General features: G+C 34.6%; 1 pseudogene; it reads left to right on the plus strand.

The window, feature by feature from the left end:
- Positions 1-239: 239 nt before the first annotated feature.
- Positions 240-1,068, plus strand: LOC121771131 (annotated as a pseudogene).
- Positions 1,069-3,986: the final 2,918 nt, after the last annotated feature.

The raw sequence follows: 3,986 nt of genomic DNA on the forward strand, positions 1-3,986 counted from the left end.
CCCAAATTATGTAATATGTGGCTGATATTCAAACTTAGATTTACTTCATAAAAAAGGCACAGAGGGTAAATATGTCATTTCCCTTATTTAATTTCTGAATTTCACTCCATTCTTTCACTCTCATTGCATAAAATGATAGTTTTGCAGGATAGAATGATACTATGAGTTGATACAATGATATTTTTACTGAAAGTATGTACATAAAATGATACTTTTACTGGGTTGATACAATAAAATGCTTAGCGATAACGTGGCAAACTCTGCTCTCCTACCCTCAGTTCTCAAATCCCACCTCATCCGAAGCCCCCCTCATTCTCATAACCCCCTCCGGCTCCGTCCACTCCGCCGCCGCCGCCGACGGGGCTGTCTCAAGCAAGCTCAAAACATCACAGAGTTTTCCGGCTCTTGTGATGGATTAGTATTATTGGTCGACGACGAAGATGGAAGCTTCTAGTAAATCCCATCACTCTGCAGCTGATCGAAATAACCGATTCACCGCTTGCTTTGACCAAAGGCGAGAGCTTTAGCATGTATGGATTGGGGCATGATCCGATCAGCGGCGATTACAAAATTGTGGAGCTTTCGTATTGGGACACCGACAACGAGTATAATCTGGATTGTGCCAATACATTTGTGGACGTGTATTACGTTGGGAGAGGCATTTGGAGAAGGGCTGACAATTCGCCTTACGATCACGCCGTTCCTCATCTTGCTTGCGGGGCCTTTATGGGTGGCAAGATTCGTTGGCTGGCGAGTAGCCGAGAAGAGGGCTATGCCTCTGTAATTGCTGCTTTCGATTTGGCACGAGAGGTGTTCGATGAAATGCCTGCTCCAAAAGATGTTGATGTGGGGAAGTTTGTGTTTTATAAGCTCGTGTTTCTTAGTGGTTGCCTTTGCTTGGTTGATGCGCAAAGAGATATAACTCGTGTTTGGGTTATGAAAGAGTATGGTGTGGGAGAATCTTGGAGGATATTTATCATTTTATCATTTGAAACTATCATTTTATCCTCTCAAACTATCATTTTATGATGCAAAAGTATCATTTTATCAGCCAAAAATCTAAAAATATTATTATTAAACAAAAATATCATTTTATCACTGAACCTATCATTTTACCCACTGAAACTATCATTTTGTTCCCCGAAACTATCATTTTATCCAACCAAAGAACTTAAACAATCAATTTATCATGCAAAAGTATCATTTTATCATTTGAAACTATCATTTTATCCCTTCAAACTATCATTTTATGATGCAAAAGTATCATTTTATCAGCCAAAAATCTAAAACTATCATTATTAAACAAAAATATCATTTGAACCTATTATTAAAGTGCATTGTGTTTATTGAATAAGTGTCCCTTACAAGGGGAAACCTCATTTTTTTTGCACTTCAGGGATATAGTGTCTGGGCAGTGTGTACATTTGGTTTGGTACCTTTTCTTATGGGTGTAAAAATGCAAGACAGGGGCCATTATTGATAGGCGATATAATCGAGCAGTCAATATGGTAATAATCAGCTGATAGCTCACAGAATTAGTACTTTTCATGGGAAAATGTACATTAGTGTCTAGCTGTTGGAAGAATAGCTTTCTACTTCTTTGAAGATGTGGTGGTTAAACGTTTAGAATGGCTATATTAATTCTTTTCTTCCTTGCAGTGTCCCAACGGGCACACACTATGTTCAACTTGCAAGTCAAGGGTGCATAATCGCTGCCCTACTTGCAGGCAAGAGCTCGGTGATATCAGGTGTTTAGCACTAGAGAAGGTCACTGAGTCACTAGAGCTTCCCTGCAAGTTCTTCTCACTGGGATGTGCTGAAATATTCCCGTATTACAGCAAACTCAAACACGAAGCAGTTTGTAACTTCAGACCACATAATTGTCCATATGATGGATCAGAGTGCTCGGTCACAGGAGACATTCCTTGCCTGGTTGCATAAAATGATAGTTTTGCAGGATAGAATGATACTCTGAGTTGATACAATAATACTTTTACTGATTTGTAGGTATGTACATAAAATGATAGTTTTGCCGGATAGAATGATACTCTGAGTTGATACAATGATATTTTTACTGATTTGTAGGTATGTACATAAAATGATAGTTTTGCCGGATAGAATGATACTCTGAGTTGATACAATGATATTTTACTGATTTGTAGGTATGTACATAAAATGATAGTTTTGCCGGATAGAATGATATTCTGAGTTGATACAATGATATTTTTACTGATTTGTAGGTATGTACATAAAATGATAGTTTTGCCGGATAGAATGATACTCTGAGTTGATAAAATAATACTTTTACTGATTTGTAGGTATGTACATAAAATGATAGTTTTGCCGAATAGAATGATACTCTGAGTTGATACAATGATATTTTTACTGATTTGTAGGTATCTATACTAATCTAAAGTGACAGTTTAATGAAAGGACATTTTTACCCTTTCTGGAGGGAAAATGTGAAGCTATTTTGTTTACCCTTTTTATCCTTTTGAGGAATGACAATTATTGGACAGAAAAGAGGGCAGCTCCTATTGAAGATTATTTGTTTTTTTTCTTCTATTGCTTTAGAAAGATTATTTTTGCAGTCTAAGAGTATAGACATGGGGATGGCATACAGGATAATCTTGAAGCAAAATCTCTATATATACCAATACAAAACAAATCACAATATTTCAATTCAATAAGCTCTATTTTGACCGATCTGTGCCAGAAAAAAAAAAAAGCAAAATGGCTCAATGTTTTCTGCCTTTTTACTTGCCCAAGATAAAATCGGTCGGAGCACATAAGACGGCGGGGAAGGTGAAGCAGGATGGAAGGAACCCGGCGAAGCAAGCGGTGGAGCGACGTGCAGGGCCGTAGGCACGCGTGGCGGCGCCGCAGGCTGGTGGGTGTGGCGGCGTGGTGGCGAGGCAATGAGAGTTCAGCCGATTGGAGAGAGGGAGAAGAGGCGCCGACTGGAATAGAGGGAGGAGGTGAAGCAGGTTGGAAGGAAACCGGCGAAACACGGCGGTGGAGCGTGGCGGCTTTATGACAAGGAGAGAGATGAAGGGAGAGGAGGCGCTTTTTCATTAGGGTTTCTAGGGTCTATCAAGTGTTATTTGGAATTTATATTTTATTTTATTAATTTATGAATTCAACAATTAGGGAGGAGAGAGGAAGAAGCTTTTTTTTTCATGTAGTGTTTATAGTGTAATCATGTGTTATTTAGGATTTATATTGTACTTTCATTAATTTATTATTAATTATTAATTAATTGTTAGTGTACCAATTTACTATATTATATTATTTGGATCCAAAAAATTCAGAATCTTATACTGAATTCGTATTGTAAAATTTTATTTAATTAAAAATATAAAAGTATTGATGATAAAAAAAAATTAAAAGATTTCGAATTGAACATAGCGTGTAATTATTTTTTCCAACTAATAATAATATGAAGAGAAGAAACTATATAGTACAAAAATCTATAATTAATTTTTTTATTTGAATAGAGTTCTAAAGTTAGAGCTATATTATTATGAATTAAAAGCAAGGTTTAATATGGACTACTATTTTATTGAACTTTGTATAATATATATTGTCCAAATTTTAATTTTTAATTAAGTAATTAAATTTATATATTAATTAATTTGTCTTTGATTTGATTTATTCTACTACTAGATAAGATAATTTTGTTTATGACTTTGAGTTCTATTTATTTTTTATAATTTTCAAAATATTATCATGTACTATTGAATTTAATTTTGATGAAAATGCATTTATTAATTGTGATTTTATTTTCTTCGTTTTATCATGTCTACTTAATTCTAAAAAATATATTTTAGTTATAAACAATTATGTTGCAATTTCAAAACTTATGAATTACTGAGTTTGTTATTGTTTTTCTTATTTTTTGTTTGCTTTTATGAATACTTATGTTTTGTTTTGTTAATCGAAACTGGTGAATTATTATATGTTCAAATAGTTTGTTTTTTATCTTT

This window comes from Salvia splendens, chromosome 2 (assembly GCF_004379255.2).
Source record: "Salvia splendens isolate huo1 chromosome 2, SspV2, whole genome shotgun sequence".
NCBI classification, from domain to species: domain Eukaryota; kingdom Viridiplantae; phylum Streptophyta; class Magnoliopsida; order Lamiales; family Lamiaceae; genus Salvia; species Salvia splendens.